Source organism: Taudactylus pleione, unplaced genomic scaffold, assembly GCF_031769625.1.
Source record: "Taudactylus pleione unplaced genomic scaffold, aTauple2 ptg000095l, whole genome shotgun sequence".
In the NCBI taxonomy this organism is placed as follows: Eukaryota; Metazoa; Chordata; class Amphibia; order Anura; family Myobatrachidae; genus Taudactylus; species Taudactylus pleione.
In genome coordinates this window covers 6,021,282-6,040,206 of record NW_028284497.1, presented here as the reverse complement: position 1 = coordinate 6,040,206, position 18,925 = coordinate 6,021,282, and positions in this window count along the sequence as shown.

The window sequence follows — 18,925 nt, the reverse complement described above, 5'->3', positions numbered from 1 at the left end:
GGTCGCGATGGTCTCGACCATCGCGGCCATCACAAAGCACGCTCGTATAGCCTGTGGGTGGTGACCCACAGCTATACGAGCGTCCAGGAGGACGCTCCATGAAAATGGAGCCCGGCCCTCATTCAGAGCGTGCGCTCTGCTCAGAGCGTACGGCTCTGAATGAGGGCCATTGTCTCAGTATCCTTATTTCACATAGTCACACAGAGATCAACAAAGTAGATACTCTGCATTCGGATATCCTTCAGTGCTCTTCATGGTACTCACAAAACAGAAATATTGATGTGAAAATCGTTCAAGAGAAGAGAAATAAATAAATAAGGATGTCAGCCTTTTATTGGAGAAAGAGATAGTGAATAAGCATACGATGAGAGTAGTATAATAGACAACATCCACTGAGAGCTATGTACTAACCTTTATTGTACAAATTATAACAAAGGAAACAGGCAGCAGCCACAGGTCTATTTTAATACACAAATTCTATTCTTTATTCACTTTCTATATTTTAACATATTTTACCTTTTTTGGGATATATTTAATATATTATTTTTAAAGCATACCAATAAAGATTATTCATTTAATTATTAAAGATTTGTATCGCTGCAAGTGTCTAATTTTACTTGGTAAATAATATTTAAAGGGTTGAATCAGGAGGCAGATTGATTAGATATTTCTAATTGTTATTGATACCGAACGGTAATTTTATTGTGTCTAATTGTATTTTTATGTGTGGTTTGGATTAAAACTCTTATTTTATTGGTTCACTAGTACTGTCCTTTTATTTATATTTTTCTGTGTTTTGATAACAAAGGGATTTTTGGGTACCACTAAGAACGGCTGCAGGTGAAATCTCTAATAGTGAGCAGCAGCGCTGAGTAACATTTGAATCCTTAGCCTAAACACCTCAACTATACTCATTGCATTCTTAATATTCAGTTGATGTATTATTATTATTATTATTATTAATAATATTATTTATATAACACCAATATATTAGGCATCACAAATGTGCCTTCCCCAGTATAGCTTACAGTTTAAGGGCCTGATTCACTATGGATCGCAACTGCGAATGCAATAGCGATTACGCACGCAGTCTCTCTGTGAAAGTATGCTAATACACTGTGATCGCTATGCCGTTGCAGCACTACATAGGGACGCCCACCTTATCTTGCACACTTTCGTAATGTTTAGCAAGACTGCAAAACCATCGGTAATATCGAGTACCATCGCAGCCTCACGCACTCTTGCACAAGCTCTGACCTTACTCAGGAATTGCTAACCTCGTCGCACACTATGAGTACACAAGCTGTGCATCGCATCGCAGTGGATAATTTATGCACGCCCCCTGCAACAGCGTTCAAATGCACTGACACCTGGGTTTTGCCGATCACCACCCACAAACGGCACTTCCTATCAATCACGCTGCGAAGGGTCTGCGTAGTCCCTGCGATCGCAGTCCCGATTGCAGTGGCTAATTCGCCCATGTGCAATGCGATGCATACGGAGACGCAGAACGCAACAATCGGCCGATTGCACGTGTAATCGCAGATGCAATCGGTAGTGAATCAGGCCCTAAATTCTTTACTATTAAACACACGTTGGTGTGGCTGAGGCATGCTGGGAGCATGACTGCAGGAAGCTGGTGACATTGCGGTATCATAGTGCATGTGTGACCAAGCTCCCACAGTAGAGAGACTTTTAGGAAAAACATTTTTCCAAGTTTATTTTTACAACATACAATACTAAAGATTAAACAGGAGTTGATCCAAGAGAAGTGGCCCAAACAAGCTATACCCATTGTTGATGCATTCTTCAGAAATAATAATTTCAAACACTGCTTTTAATGGATTTCAATGAAAAAAGAAAGGAAAATACTCCAAAAGTACCAATATAGCTTACTAAGAAATATATAAATATATAGAAACTGCTCACTCAGAGCTCATAGTAGTGAAAATATGATTACCTAATAATCACAACCTCACATGAGTAAATACAGTACAGAGATTAAACAAATGAATGGTCACAATAAGTCAGGTGACGTATTATACACATGGACCTGAATGATTTACCCAATTAGGGTTATTATAATGCATACTGTAGTTACCACATGGTGAGAAAATAATACACTGGGATATATTTTAACTTGACCATAAGTGATGACCACAATAATTATTATAAATCAATAATGATTAATGTGTTTTTACAGAAAAAATGGTTAACGCCCAAAATAAACTGGTTCTTCAATTAAGGCATCCATATATTCTGAAATTATATTCGCACTTTATTAATTGTGCAGAAGGAATCAGCATAAAAGTGCTGCCTCTATATTTATTTTCCATCTTAATCTCTGTTAGCATGCTGCATGTATTACTCTGTAATAATGGAAACTGATGCTCGGCATAGGGGGAGTAAAAAGGATCCAGATGCCTGATAGGTCCACCACTTTTGCCCTGTGTGCCAGGCAGTGATCGAGCCAATGATAAAGGGGTATGCCCGGCATGCACTGAAAAATAGATAGAGCGCCTGCTACTGCTGTTTGGACAAATGTACCTGATGTAAATCACATTGCAGGGACAGGTACCGGCATCCGCCAAATGAGTGAGCGTGCTGAAGTACCTGAAGGTGAGTGAGGTGCAAATGGTCTGGTCAGATCCCTGAGTGTACCCCCGTGTGTACAAATCCTGCTGTCGTCAGGTCTAGTGAGCTCTACACGAAGACCCAGAAGTGCGGCTCCCAGATGATGACGCACTTTTCACATCCCAGGTATGCCAAACACTTATCTCACTGTTCCCAAAGGAGCCAAAACAGATACTAATGAAGCCATACCTGCACTATCCACCGCTGGTAACCACTGTAAACCATGCCAAGGGCTGACACTGGTGGCTAGCAAACTAAATATAGATGTATTTCTTAATATGCAGCACTCCCTTGTGTCACTATCACTGGTAACCAGATCCATTCTGAGATAAGTTTCTTTGTTTCTTTAACTATCTCTGAAGGAATACAAAGGGAATAATAATTAATATAAAATTCTTGGTAACACATTTATCTTAAGTGCCGCCATCGGCACAAACCAGGATATTATATGCATATTTGTAAATCTGGGAGAAATGTATAGGGGAGAAAGATTAAGTAAAACTTCATTGTCAAAAAATGGAGATCCTCCCTCAAACCTTTACTATCTTGATTTATCCTAAGTAGTTAGTGCCAGGGGCATAGCATGGGCAAAACAAGTGGAATTCATGCTCCGGGTGCCAGGGCTGATAGGGGGTGCCATTTATTGTTAATAAAGTGCCAGGGTAGTGAACCAGTAGTTCGCAATCAGAATCAGATTACTCCCTATTGATGTGTCATGTGACTGCTGCAGTCATGGTAATCACACTGGGCCTTATTCAGAGATGGACGGAACGCATGCATTTGAGTCGCACTGCGCATGTGTCACGTTTCATTACTGATGTCGCTTGCAGTGAGGATTTATTTGCAAAGTGATTGACAGGCAAGGACCATTTGGATGGTGGCAACAGGGAGATGGCAACTGAAACGCAGCTGTGTTGTGACCATTTTCGGGGAGTGTCTATGCCAGCGACTGGAATCCCCTATGCATTCAAAATGGCTGCAGCATCTCAGTCCCCACAGCCATTCTGCAGCACTGAAAAATAGACAGAAAGTCGATAATACCAAGCTGCATCTTCGTACGCAGTCGTTTGGATTTGCAAAGACGCCAGTAAGCTGCGACATTTGCATATTTTTCACACAACCGCTGTATACAAATTTGCAGCAGCAGCGTACATCTCTGAATCAGGCCCACTGCACGGAGGCTGCTGCTGTTCCAGGTTCTGTGTGACAGACAGACAGCACTGCAGGAAATAAGTTACTGTAAGTGAAAGTGTAATGTGGGGACTGGAAACAGCTGGATCTGACCAGAATCTGGAAGCTGGGTAAACCTAGATGGGCAGTGTCCATAATTCACAGACCTCCCTCTCTGCAGTATCTGCTCCACCTCTTCCAGCCATGTGACTCACCTCCTCTGACATTCCAGGAGCCCATAGCCATCAAAATAGTGCTGCAGTTCAGGAAATGTACCTCTTAGTCATGATGGTCATGTGGCTGGTCAGGCTGTACTAGGGATGATCATTGATGGTTAACCTCAATGGTATAAAACCATCAATGGAGAACGATAAATGGTTTTGTCCACCGATAGACATCCCTGCTCTATTACTCACTGGGCTGTGGGCCAATCAGAGTTAGGGGTGGGGCTCATGGGTGGTGCTAGGCAGCATGTCTCTGTGCCATCAATGGTGGAGCATTCGGTGGTTAAAAATTGATGGTTGCTAATTATCAGTGGTCGATACCCATCCCTAGGCTGCACTGAACAAAAGGCCTCATTCAGAGATGTATGCAAACCCAATGGTTTGCGTACTGCGCATGTGCAGACCTCCATCTGTGAGTTAGCTCCCAGTGTCTTAAAGCCATTAGGGGGTGGGGAGGGTTGGAGCCAGTCTGCTTTTGCAGAAATGGGCATGTGTCACCCCCATTATCTTGGTAAATAATGCGGGACGAGCGCTCTGAGCCTTAGTGTGTGTGATGCGGACTGAAAGAGGTAGGGGCAGCTAGATGTCGTGAGCGGTCCTCAAGCTCACGTGGAATAGATAATTACAGCAAAAATTCACATCTATTTCCAGCGTGCTGGAAATGTGTGCAGTGGACATCAGCGCGCCCTGCCTATTGTAATGTGGTAGTATCTCTCAAAAAGGGTATATTAACAGGTGTGTGTAATGATCTGATAAAGACAGAGAAGACTTTCTGTGGGGAAAATAATGTCTTTTATTAGTAAAAGAAACTTGCGGGTGTTGAATGAATGGATAATATATTCCAGATGGTGCAGATCCTGACAGACACTGCTGATATGCCAGTAGTCTTCCGGATAAATAAATGATCAGAATATCGAACTGTCTAAATATTGTTGTGCAGTCTACGTGATAGTGAAGCAAGGGGGGGGGGGGGGGGGAGGGGGTAAAAAGTTCTGTTGGTGCGGTGGGCCCAGCGACCTCAGAGGCTGGGCTGGGAGTGGATGTAGTCTAAAAATATGTCAATGCGTGCTTACGCGAGGTGTGTGAGTAGTGTTCTGGTGGGGCGGCGTCCCGGCTCCCCCAGGTGCACAGTACTCACCCTCAAGCGTCCTCTGTGACCACCTCCTGGTGGACTCCGGTAGAAGTGTCGACGGTCCTTAACTGCTGGTCCTGGAGCTCTCTGGCGCGGCGCACCATCCGAGTGCTGACGAGCCGAGGAGAGGGAGCTCCACGCTGCTGTGGCCCAAGACTTCCGGGTCCCGCGATCTCGCGAGATCTCGCGGTCTCCGGGCTGTGCCAAGCGGTGCAGCGGCTCAACTCAGAGGGGGGGGGGCTGAGGAGACTTAGGTACAAGGCTGGCAGGGGTGATGAAATGGTGTAGATCCAATGCGTTTCTGCCTTCTAGGAGGCCTTTCTCAAGGATAAATGGCCTAAAATGTCCTCGTGTTATAAAGCTATTGGTGGCCAATCAAACTGGAGGAATGGCATACGAGGGTGTGTGTATAATGATACATGTTGATTGGTCCTTATACAAAAGGTCTCGGTCTCCTAAGGTGTGCGTCCAACACACATTGCATGTTTAGCATGAAAAAGAATAAATATAAATATGATGCGAAAAGAGAGGGGAAGGGAAGGGGTGAAAAGACATACAGGTCTTTTACCAATAATGCTGGGTTGATATTCATAGCCTAAAAGAGGAGAGGAGGGAGGGAGTTAGTGGCATCAACACTCCATGTTTGATTCCCATATATTGTATTATAAGGGTCACTGATAGCCTCTGTCAGCTCATGCCCACATATTGTCATAGTGATTATAATGATGACCTTATTCTGCTGGATGTGTTCATATCAATGCTCCCAGGTTGAAATCAATGTTCAAACCTAATAGGTAAATGACAACACATACAACATTAAAGAAAATTACTTCAGTAACGTCCACCACAACCAATGACACTTACAAGATTAAACAAGATCTTTCCTGTGACTCCAAAGGAGTCATTTACCTATTAAGATGTGGTTGTGGGAAGGAGTACGTAGGTAGGACCACAAGGGCACTGAAGGTCAGAATCTACGAACACATACGCAACATCAAAATAGGCTTTGTTCAGCATAGCGTTTCCAACCACTTTAAAGAGTATCATAATTCTAACCCTGCCTCTCTGGAATTTGTAACTTTGGAACAACCTAAGCTCAACTGGAGAGGTGGTAACCACATTGATGTTATCAATAAAGCAGAAATGAAATGGATTTTTTTACTTAAAACGATGTCTCCCTTAGGTTTGAACATTGATTTCAACCTGGGAGCATTGATATGAACACATCCAGCAGAATAAGGTCATCATTATAATCACTATGACAATATGTGGGCATGAGCTGACAGAGGCTATCAGTGACCCTTATAATACAATATATGGGAATCAAACATGGAGTGTTGATGCCACTAACTCCCTCCCTCCTCTCCTCTTTTAGGCTATGAATATCAACCCAGCATTATTGGTAAAAGACCTGTATGTCTTTTCACCCCTTCCCTTCCCCTCTCTTTTCGCATCATATTTATATTTATTCTTTTTCATGCTAAACATGCAATGTGTGTTGGACGCACACCTTAGGAGACCGAGACCTTTTGTATAAGGACCAATCAACATGTATCATTATACACACACCCTCGTATGCCATTCCTCCAGTTTGATTGGCCACCAATAGCTTTATAACACGAGGACATTTTAGGCCATTTATCCTTGAGAAAGGCCTCCTAGAAGGCAGAAACGCGTTGGATGTACACCATTTCATCACCCCTGCCAGCCTTGTACTTAAGTCTCCTCAGCCCCCACCCCCCCTCTGAGTTGAGCCGCTGCACCGTTTGGCACAGCCCGGAGACCGCGAGATCTCGCGAGATCGCGGGACCCGGAAGTCTTGGGCCACAGCAGCGTGGAGCTCCCTCTCCTCGGCTCGTCAGCACTCGGACGGTGCGCCGCGCCAGAGAGCTCCAGGACCAGAAGTTAAGGACCGTCGACACTTCTACCGGAGTCCACCAGGAGGTGGTCACAGAGGTCGCTTGAGGGTGAGTACTGTGCACCTGGGGGAGCCGGGACGCCGCCCCACCAGAACACTACTCACACACCTCGCGTAAGCACGCATTGACATATTTTTAGACTACATCCACTCCCAGCCCAGCCTCTGAGGTCGCTGGGCCCACCGCACCCACCAGAACTTTTTACCCCCTCCCCCCCCCCCCCTCCCCTTGCTTCACTATCACGTAGACTGCACAACAATATTTAGACAGTTCGATATTCCGATCATTTATTTATCCGGAAGACTACTGGCATATCAGCAGTGTCTGTCAGGATCTGCACCATCTGGAATATATTAACCATTCATTCAACACCCGCAAGTTTCTTTTACTAATAAAAGACATTATTTTCCCCACAGAAAGTCTTCTCTGTCTTTATCAGATCATTACACACACCTGTTAATATACCCTTTTTGAGAGATACTACCACATTACAATAGGCAGGGCGCGCTGATGTCCACTGCACACATTTCCAGCACGCTGGAAATAGATGTGAATTTTTGCTGTAATTATCAACCCCCATTATCTGCAAGTGCCGAGGATAGGGTCTGCATATTTTCGAATCGCAGCAGCGTCCAAACATGCAACAGTGATGTGAACTGTGTCAAACCTCTGAGAATCAGGCCCACAGCCTGGGTCCTGCTGCTGTAGTATAGTGCTTCTTCTGGCTAACTGCTGCTACGGAAGGGAGAGCCTCTAAAGGTAAAAATCTTCTGTGGATGAATAATGTCAGAAAGAACCTGGGGGAATGTGGGACACACAGGGTGACATGAGGAATAATGTGCTGTGATGTGGGCATGTCAGAGAGAAGCTGGGGGCATGTGGGAAATACAGAATGCCATATGAGGAATACGGTACCATACAGGGGGCAGGTCAGGGAGATACTGGGTGATGGGAAGCATACAGGCATGTGAGGGGTAACTGGAATGTTAGGGAGACAGATGCTCATATTTGCAGTCTCCACCAGCTTCCTTGCCTCAGTTGCTGACTGTTCCAGAAACAGCCTTTAATCCAGATGGTCCCTTAAATTTGATTGCCAGGTATTACAATGTACTTGGGCAGTGCAGATTGTTGTGTATGATAATATACTTGAACCATATTGGCTACTATGTATATAATATACAGTACCAGGACTGTTTATTGCTGTGTATTATATTGATTAATGACTGAGTTATCATTTGAGGGGTCTCTGTTCTGGCATAAGAGCACATGATGAGGGGGATCTCTCTGATCTGATGGCATATAAATGGAAATAGAGAGCTCTGACATATATTTGGGCATAAAGGATATCTTATTGCGTATAAGAGGGCATTTGAAGCGATTATAAAGGGCATGTGTCTATTAGATTGGTAAGAAAGTCACCTGCAATCTGACAATTAAAATGGTCATAACCTTACTGAGGTTGTGGCCACACCCCCTACCTAGAAATCTAAAAATAGAAAAGTGTTAACCCTAGCAGGTGGGTGTTGTGCAGGGGCGCAGTTGGTGTGCAGAGTGGAAATATTGCTGTGCTGGGAGAGCATGTTGGTGTGCAGAGGGGGCATCTTCTGCTGGTATGCAGAGGGTTTCTTAGTGTGCTAGGGAGCAGGTTGTTGTGCAGGGGGCATGTAGGTGTGCAATCAGTGGAGGGCTTGGGGCATGTTGGGCTTGGGACATGATGTGCAGGGAAGACACATTGTTGTGCTTGGGACATGTATGTACTAGGTGAGCATGTTGGTGTGCAGAGAGCATGTTGATGTGCAATCAGTGGGGGCATGTTGGTGTGTAAAAATTGTTTGGCTGCGTTGATGTTTGCAATTGCGATCCAAGCTGAATCAGGCCCTAAACACAGAGAAATAAAAAACAAACAACTCTAACACAACTTCTCACAAACTCTACACACACACACAAATAATGACCATAAACATTGTGTTTCAGCAATGACCAGAACAACAAAAAGAAGATTGTTTTTTGGGGGCACACTTTTAGGTAATATGGAATTGCATGATTATTAAAAAAAAATATAACCTTTATTTAATTCCTCTTTTAAAATAAAGGGATATATCCACACTAGAATATATACAGAAAATTTATTCTAGTCACCCTAACATATTTTTTAATATAATAATCATGCAATTTCATATTACCTAAAAGTGTGCACCAAAAAAATAATCTTCTTTTTGTCTTTGTGGCCATTGCTGAAACACAATGTTTATGGATATTATATTATATTTATATGCTGGTTTAAAATCATTTTATCTGAAAGTAGTATTTTTCCTGTGTGGGATATCTCTTTCTGTTCTTGACACACAAATAATGACAAAACAAAATTTAAAATGACACAGGACAAAAATGAGTATGAGCAAGGGGAGAAGGGCAGAGTCATGGAATAGAGAGCTCGACGGAGAAGCTGGCGTTCTACAGTTTTAAAGGATTAAAAGCCGGAGATGATGGTATCATAGAAGTATGGTATGATAGAAGTCAATAGATCGACAGTCAATGGTCAACACCAAATGGTAGACATGCAATAGGTCAACAGGGACAGAAGGTTGACTGACAAATGGTCAACAGTGCAGAAGGTTAAAAGGTCAGCATGATCAAATGTTCGACACAAAAAATTTGGTCTAAATGTTTTTCCATGGCTTTTCAACATTTTTAAGGTAAGGGTTAGGGTTCAGGGTTACGTTTAGGCACCTGGGGGAGGGTTAGGATTACCCTGTCAGAGGTGACAGTGTTAGGCAATAGGGAGAGGGTTAGTCTAGGGTTAGGGTTAGGCACCAGGGGGAGGGTAAAGTTTAGGCACTAGGGGGAGGGTTAGAATTAGGGTTAAATTACAAAAAAAAATTGTCGACTTTTTGTGTGATGACCATTTGTACCTGTCGACCTCTGCACTGTCGACCATTTGTCAGTTGACCTTTTGACCATGTTGACTCATTTGATGTTGACCTATTGACTGTCGATCTATTGACTCAATTATACCACATCCGCATATGATTAAGTGCCATATTATTATATGAGTCTATAGCTAGCACACAAAAAAATCTTTACCAGCCTTACAAATTAAAGTACTTTGTGTTTCTGGTGTTTGAAGTGATAGAGGTTTACCCTTAAATATATCAATAAATAATTTAAATAAAAGAGGAAGCATGATGTATTTAAATGTGTTGTAAAAGATAGTTAGAAAGCCATCTGAGTCATGAGCCATACCCATCTTCTGTATTTATGTTGCATCACCTACTTCCTCTGAAAATGCTCATCGATGGAATGACGCTGCCAAGGTAAACAACTACTCAACAAGAATTAATTCATCACCTTGTTTAATGCTAACGTTTGCTTAGCATTATCTGACAAAATATATAATTTTTGGAGAAATATTTATATAATTTCCGAACAAGTATTTTATCTTCCAAATATATTTAAATTCAGCCCACAGAGATTTCTCTTTGTACAGGCGGATATAAGATAATGTGTCACATATTTTTTAGGTTTATTCTCCGATTACCAAAGTTAATTAGTCAGCTACAGTAAAGAAGTTTATTACCTCATTCACATTTAATACAGGAGGCTGTTTGTATAATCAGACCACGTATTACAGTCTTGTGGGTATACCAAAAATCATATTACTCATGCCGGGTTTATTCTATAATAAGTCTGACAAGTAATGGAAGGGGATAACATGCTAAACCATATTTATTAAAATGAACAATCAAAAAATGGATGCTGCACAAAAAACCATTGGGGTGGTCACACCACACCTAATATACATACAATAAGAAGAAAATAAAGGTATTTATGCGCCCCCTTCTAGGGAACCAGGTGAAGTTCAATAGAATAAACTTATCAACTTGTTCCTCAATAGTTCCAAAGAGACATTCAGTATATAAGAAAAGTACTTGTTTCTTTCCACTTTCAATGGTTCAAAGTCCCAAACTTCCTGGAATATGACTAGTTGTGCAATTTTGTAAAACCGGTGTTCCCTACATTTGGATCATATAGAGGAGAAAACAAAACAGGGAAATAGTATAATATTGCTTTTTAATGGTCCTATAACAGATTAAGAGCCTGATTCAGATCCACTCGTGAGCGCACAACGTTCGCAAGCAGGTTGATGTTTCCCCACTGTGCATGTGCCGCCTCCGGCGTGCGCATGCGCGAGCGATGGCAGCTCCGTCACTTCGGGGCTCACTACAAGACAGGGCGGCTGTCGATGTTGATTGACAGCTCACCCCGTTTTGTAGGCGGGGAGGGGGTGTGCTTGCACAACGCAGGTGTTCCCTTAGGAACACCTGCCATTTGTGGGCGGCCCTACTGACATCACTCATGATGTCAGTAGTGGACTTCCTGCTCTATTAGAGCAAGAAGTCCACTCAGGCTTGGGGGAGCCGAGACCCTCCCGCAGGGTCTTGACGCAAGCCCGATGGTCGTGATAATCGCGACCATCCCCAGGCCGCTCGCACTAGCTGTGGGTGGTCACCCACAGCTTTGCGAGCGGCCTGGAGGCCCAAAAAAAATGCCCTGCTTCAGAGCGAGCGCTCGCAAACAGGGAGCGCCTCTGAATCAGACCCTAAAACCATCACCAGCAAAATCAAACGGGGCCCTATTTCTCCATTAACAACCTAAGATCTCCCAAAACCTAGGTAGGAGTTTATCCAAATCCTATGTGTTTTTATATGTAGAATATGTTGTGTCGGAATTAAAGAGCTGTTTGAACTTTTCTCCTTATTGAGGTACTTCTTGATTGGTGGAGAGAACGAGTATGGGAACTTCACCACAATAAAAAGGAGATAAGGAGGCAGCTAAGGACAACAAAAGAACAAACCAATGTGCTTATTATACTCCAGTGTTTTGTAAATACTGTACGTGATTGTGGGGATGTTCCCCAAGACTAATCTATCATTGGTGAAGGTGGTTTGCACCAATAAAAGCGAGAATGTATATTGATGGGCTTCACTTTTAACACAAATTGTGAGTGCTATGATTGGGGGCTTCCCCAGGAAAGTATAATACTACAAGTAAATAAATATGTGGAGATTCCCCAGGTGCTGAAAATCTTTGAACATCTTTGGAAAAAATTAGCAGTAATACACTAGGATCTGTATGTTTTGTTTTTCTGATGATTTTAGCTGGTGTTATCAATTTTTAAAGATACCCAGTCCAAAACCAAAACACAGGGTCCGCGCATATCTCTAATTTTTAGCTGGAATTATATTTCATTTATCTCCATCTGGTGGCAGCTTTTATAAATGTCACACAGACTCCAAAATAGCAGTTCCGATGATCAGATGATCAAAATAATCCTAATAAGATATTCTGTATGTGATATCTATTAAATTGCTGTGAATAAAGAGCTAAACAATGTACAGTTACGAGTATCTGTTATTTATAACTGGGAAGTGAATGTGTGGGCAAAATGTTCTTTAACGTTTTTAAACTTTAAGCGTTTTTTATTTGGTTAACTTCTTTCTAGGTATCCTTAGCAAATCTGGGTAGATCAGTGACAGCTTTTTTGTATTCGATTACAAATAATTAATGGATAGGGCATGGTATAAAATATCCTGATTTAGCTGAGGGCTCATTATTTAATGATACAATTCTTGAGTCGCATATTGGTCAAATGCTCCAGCAGGTTAGACATGAAGAGCCAGTCAATTTTTTTTTGAGATTATGAAATATAATTTTTGGATATAATATAGCAGACAATTTTAATCACCTTAATTTTTATAAGACATCTCTATAGTTTTTTGATTTTAAATATTTCTCTATACCTTGATGGTTGTTGATATATTATGTTTTTGTATTTTTATTGATTCTAAAGCGCATCAAACAGTATAACAAACAGGTTACATTGTCATATAAAAAGTAACTGACAAAGACTATGGAAATAATAATGTGTGGATTTAGCTTTACAGAAGTTGATATTCCTTTAAAAATTAAGATACATTTTTTAATCATTATCTGAGGGTCTGATTCAGAAATGTATGCTAATCCGATGGTTAAACCAGTACTCTACCTTGAAGAGTCATACAGGCAGCTTCTAAACCTTTCTTTCCACTTGCCACATCAAACTCCTGGACTACTCCTTTGCTCAGGCAATGAAGGGGCATTCTACAATATCTTGGAAGAATGGCTGTGGCATGAACAAACACATAAGTTTTAGTGTCATCTATGTTAATAAAGATATTTCCCCGAGGAGGGTTACACCAGATGACTCGTCCTATGATTGGATTACGGTGCCTCGGCAGTCAGAGACTAACTGAAGTGACTGTCACTTGGGCTGCATTTTGTAACTATGGACTCACAAGCTCTGGTTCCTCAGAGTTTTAAGGCTTTGATTGATGGCATACAAGTTCAACATGAACACTATCATTTGCAATATTGACAGACAGGCCAAACTTATGGGTCAAACCAATCAGAGGGTCTTCTCCCCGAATATTATGGTGGATCTTGCCAATCTCCATATCAAGTCCTACATCATAAATACCATTACTCTGTTTGCCGCTATTGCACTTTCTGAAGGTGTTGTACTTCTTGATATACTTTCTCTAAACCCTGAGTCCAGTTCTGGAATTTGCCTCTGCAAGGTAATCTTTGACATGGTTACAATCATCTTGATGTTTTGAACAACCACTTCTTTGAGCATGCACAGTTTCATATTTTACCTTAGGCTGATCAAGGGCTGGTGTTTCTTACCCAGGCATTCTGGTAATGTCAGAGGAGCTAACCCATGCCTCTTAGGTGATCCTAGCCTTCAGATTACAGGCTCTTTGAACTTGAAAGGACTAGTGGGAGACTCTAGGGAAAGCATATGTAATTGAATCTTTACAGGCTATCCTTTAACTTCTTCAATAAACTTATTCCCCAGGGCATCATCTCCTTGTTGCATGTTTGGCCAAGGTCACAAGCCTGGAAAACCTGTAAAATCTCTTGGAGGCTGAAGGCAAATTCTTGCAGAGACATCTTTAGTTCAGATACTGTCCTGGTACCTAATTTGGCAGTTTTTCCAGTATATTATCTGTACTCTTCCTTTGCTCAGCAGGCCATGACTTGACTTTTGTCAAGGTTGTACTTTTAAAGTGCCCAATCAGGATTTCGATTTCTGCAGGGGCATAAGGGAAACCTGAATTCACCAAAAATTTTATTCGGCAAGAGTGTGCCCAGGGTTTGATCATCTCCCGTAAATGATGATTGGTGAAGCAGCAAAAATGGCCTGACCTTCTCTGTTTTATTACTCCCCTTGGGCTTGTCATATGCTGCCGCAAATTATTTCAGGATTTGCATCCCAATTACTGGAAGCTACAGTATAGGCAAAACAGAACCAAAGTACAAGTTCAAAAGCCATGGTTTTGGTCACAGAAAATCAAGCCCGGTTCAGAGCAATATCCAAATGGTTAAGGAGAGTCAGAGAACATAGCCAGGGGTAAATGACCTCGGCTTGCCTATGACTATGATTCAGGCAGTAAATCATGGAAATCCAATGGAGCAAACAGGAACAGGAGCAGCTAGATTATTGGTAGAATTTAATAATCAGGCAATGTTGAGCCTCACTTCCTGCCTTTTGTCCTCACAGCCTACAGAGGATGAGGCAACATCCGTTGTGGCTCATTTGGCAAAATATTAGTTTATAAGGCAACAGGTCCCATTTTCCAATCCCATAAGGAGCATCACTATTTTTTGTTACCTGTATGTGACAGGGCAGCCAGTACTAATACCGTTGGTTGTTCTGGTTGTGACATCTTGGCTGTGCTGGTATGGCAACTTGATTTGGACACTGTGGAATTCTATTTATTACTCCAATTTATGGTACCTCCAATAATTTAATGACTAGTAAAGGAAGGCAATGTCTATCACACAAGATAGGACCTTTGAGTGTATGAGAATGGATTTAGCTCATTAAATCGATGGATCTGTAGCAGGATGCAGTTCCGCCTTCTATTCTGGCAAATTAGGATGGCTATAAGAAATTAATTGGAACGCTTGAGACTCTTGACCCTGCTGTCCTGTCCTCCTCACTTGATACTCTTCCCCATCAACCATGGCCTGCCCCAACCAGACAGCCTCCTTTTACAACATCACCCTCGCTTCCACACTTCACTCCATTGCCCCATCTCCTCTACGCCATTCCAAACCCCAACCCTGCAATCCAATCTGACCTGTTTTCTCCAAAAATTCTCACACACCGCTGAGTTCCTCTGGAGGAAATTTTGCTCTCTGGCGGACTTCCTCCACTACAAGTTTGTCCTCTCTTCCTACAGCTCAGCCCTCTCCCGCGCCAAGCAAACCTTCTTCCAGTTACTCATCTCTTTAGTAATTTCAACAATCTCCTTCACCTCCCCCCCACTCTTCCAATCCCATCCTCACTCTCTGCAACTTTGCTTCCTTCTTCTCTTCCAAAATTGAGTTAATATGTCACAAAATCTCCTCCGATCTCCCCGCTGTAGCCCCACCTACCCCACCATTCATTCCTCCCAGCCACCCCACCTTGTGCTTTTTCCGTCGCACCACAGGTAATGAGGTCCACTCCCTCATCTTGTACTCTCCCCCCTCCACCTGCCCCCTTGACCCCCTCCCTTCTCTAAATCTCCACTCCCTCTCTGCCGCTACCTGCTCCCACCTTGCTTATCTCTCTCCACCGGCATCTTTCCCTCGCCATTCAAACATGCTCTTGTCACACCTATTTTAAAATAAAAACAACCTCGACACATCCTCACCCACTAACTAACCGCCCCATTTCTCTTCTTCCTTTTGCCTCCAAACTACTTGAGCAGCTTTTCTACAGACGCCTCACCAGCTACCTCTATGACAACTCCATCCTTGATCCTCTCCAATCTGGCTTTCGCCCACTTCACTCCACTGAAACTGCACTCCTCAAAGTCACCAATGACCTACTTGAAGTCAAATCCAGGGGCCTCTCAGCTCATTTTCCTAGACCTCTCTATGGCCTTCAACACCATGGATCTTCCTCTTCTCTTCTGCACCCTTCAGACTATTGGCCTCTCTAACACCATCCATATCACCTCTTACCTCATCAACCACTACTTTTCTGTGTCTGCCTCTGGCTCCACCTCCCCTCTTCCATCCTTCCTATTGGTGCCCAGAATGGTTCTGTCCTGGCCCCCCTGCTCACTGTACACCTCTTCAAACTCATCAGTTCCTTTGGCCTCCAATACCACCTCTATACTGGTAACATGCAACTGAACTCTCCCCTTCTGTCCTCTCTTGGCTATCCAACTGCCTCTCCGCCATCTCCTCCTGAATGTCAGAGCACTCTCTGAAGCTCAGAATGGACAAAACCATACTCATCATCTTCCCCGCTAACAGAGTCTCCACCCCCACCAATCTCTCTATCACTGTTGACAATACCATCATCTCCCCTGTTCCCCTACTTCGCTGCTTGGGTGTCACCTTTGTCTCTACCCTCTCTTTTTTCCCCCACATTCAGGACCTCATTCAGAGTCAGTCGTTGCGGCCGCACGGTCGTAAGGGAAAAGGGGCCAGATATGCAAATTATGCACTCGCAAGTTGCATCGTTAAGATGGGATCGTTAGCTGGACGACTAAGGGGAGGATGCGGCCGTAAGACTAGTGACCCCTCCTAGCGGGATATGGGTTTAGCTGCACCCAGCTGGCAGGTCACGGTCCTTTGGTCTGGTAAATGGTACTCACGGGAATAGAGAGCCTTGCTACCGTGGCCCTAGAGGATACTGCACACAAGGATTAAGCTACACCCTAGTGTAGCTACTAATAAATACACCGTAGGACCCAGGAAGTAACAAGGCACTGAGAATTGGTCCTGTAGTAACAGCGGCACTGAGGTTGGACGCTGTAGTGACAGCGGTACTATAACTGGATGCAGTAGTGACTGCAGAACCGAGGCTGGATGCTGTAGTGACAGCAGTATTATAACTGGATGCAGTAGTGACTGCAGAACCAAGGCTGGATGCTGTAGTGACAGCGGAAAAGTAATTGGATGCAGTAGTGACTGCAAAAATGTGGCTGGTAATTGCTGCAAGCACAGGAGAGATATTATGAACACACTGGAGCACAATTATTAGGTAATTGCTGCAAGCAGAGCTGTAACTAGACTTTTTGGTGCCCTGTGCCAGAAAGAGCATTGGCGCCCCCCTCATTTTTCAAAGGGACATAATGCACCCAAAAAAGGGCCATGGCTTCATGGGGAAGGGCAAGGGAAGAGATAGGAGAGGCCAGGAAATGCTGGGGATGAAATAAGAGGAAGCTACAAGCAAGAATGATAATAAACAGAAATTTGACAGGCCCAAACAGTGCCCCCTCAACTGTGGTGCCCTGTGCGATGGCACCGGCCGCACTACCCTAGCTATGGCCCTGGCTGCAAGCACTGGAAAGATATTCTGAACTCACTGTAGCACAATGCTTTGGTAATTGCTGCAACACAGGAGAGATATTCTGAACACAGTGGAGCACAATGATTAGGTAATTGCTGCAAGTACTGGAGAGATATTCTGAACTGACTGTAGCACAATGCTTTGGTAATTGCTGGAACACAGGAGAAATATTCTGAACACACTGGAGCACAATGATTAGAGTCGGCACTGGTAATCACAGGAGTAACACAAGGACAGACCTGGAACGAAGTAGCATCAGCAGACACTGGAAAATGACAACATTGCTCAGGCAACTTCCTGTGGTCCGCAGTCTGGCTTTATCCCCTGCAGTAGCAGATCATTGGTGGACAGCGTCAGCTGACCACCGTCATGCTACCATTGGGTATGGAGTCGTCAGGTGATGCAAATTTTCATGGCCGCATCCATGATGGCAACCGCAGAAACCAGGCACGGAGCAGTCCATGGCAATTCACATGGCACTAAGTATAATACTCAGCGCGTTACCCTCTGCCGCACCTGATGTCTGACCCCGCGGGAGATCAGGGGAAGTCGGCGCAAAGGGGAGCAACGGCTGATCCTAGGACGCAACCTTACACTCTGGTCGGTCAATGACGGTTGCCTCTCCTCCATCTTGGGTACTTCATCTCATGCTCGAATCCAATATTTTGCCTGTGCGGCCCCACTTCAATGGAATGAGCTCCTTCCCTCGATCAGGTTCTCCCTGATCTTGCATATAGTAGCTTCAAAGGTGCACTCAAAACCCACCTGTTCATCAAAGCATATCCGTCCACCACATAACCTTGTCACCAGGTCGCACACCCCACCCTCCTGCCTCAGTCATCTCTACCTCGCCTACTTCCTGCCCTCAGGTCCCCATCTACATGCTCGCACTTGAAAGACAGCCTTCACCTTCCCACCAGTATTGTGTACTGAGAATTGAGGTGCTAATTGTTACTTGTGCTCTGATTATGTTTTGGTTACTGTATTGTAATGTATTGTAATGTAAGGTTCTGTGTACCCTGTACTGTCCTACTGTTGCCATATGTACAGCGCTGCGGACCATATGTGGTGCCTTATAAGTAAAATTTAATAACAATAAAAAGATCCATTCAGTGACCCCTGCACAAGACAGAGAACTATTTTGTCATCCTGCACAATACATATGTTAATCAACCTTTGCTATAGATGTTTTTCTTGGTCTTATGCTGACTTTTTTATTTGTCTCTAAAAATTCACTTTTCGAATTTGAATTCACTTTGCTACATTCAAGTAAAAAGTCCTTTATTATCACCATGATAAAAAGTGATAATTTTTGGAAGAAATATTTTATAATAATACATCTGCCCCTAAAACAGAAAGGAGAGAGAAGTTGCCAGGCTACAATGTTGTTGTTCGTTACCTGACTCCTACCCCAGATCCATGTCGTCAAGACCCACAATGAGGACATAAT